This window comes from Trachymyrmex cornetzi, unplaced genomic scaffold, assembly GCF_001594075.2.
Source record: "Trachymyrmex cornetzi isolate Tcor2-1 unplaced genomic scaffold, Tcor1.1 scaffold144, whole genome shotgun sequence".
NCBI lineage: Eukaryota > Metazoa > Arthropoda > Insecta > Hymenoptera > Formicidae > Trachymyrmex > Trachymyrmex cornetzi.
In genome coordinates this window covers 556,754-557,418 of record NW_017296027.1, presented here as the reverse complement: position 1 = coordinate 557,418, position 665 = coordinate 556,754, and positions in this window count along the sequence as shown.

Sequence of the window (665 nt, the reverse complement as noted above, 5' to 3'; positions counted from 1 at the left end):
AGATTTTCCAATCGATTGAAAATGAATCGCGATAAGCTGTTTTTCCGACGTGTGCTTCTTCACTACTTCGACCTCAAGAAAACCACAGCTGAAGCGCATCGCGCTTATCCGATGTGTATGGTGATGAAACTCCATCGGAAAGAACATGTAGAGTTTGGTTTGAACGCTTCCGAAACGGTGATTTTGATGTGAGAGACAAAGAACGTCCAAGACAGCCGAAAAAATTTGAAGATGTTGAGTTGCAAGAATTGCTTGATGAGAATCCAGCTCAAACGTTTTTAGAGTTATCGAAACAGTTAAATGTTATTCCAAAGGCCGTATCAAAACGCTTGCATGCCATGGGAAAGATCCATGAGGAAGGGAGATGGCTTGATGGCTACCACATGAGTTGTCAGAAAGTGCCATTTCGAATCGTTTGACTATTGCGACTTCTTTGCTTGCCAGGTAAAGAAAAAAAGAGTTTTTTGTGGCGCATCGTGACTGGCTATGAAAAATGGATTTATTTTGATAATTCCGAGCGGAAAAAATCATGGGTGGACCCCGGCCAATCATCTGCTTCAACGCCGAAGAGGAATATTCACGGGCATAAGACCTTGCTGTGCGTTTGGTGGGACCAGGAAGGTGTGCTATATTATGAACTCTTGGGTCCAAATGAAACCGTTACA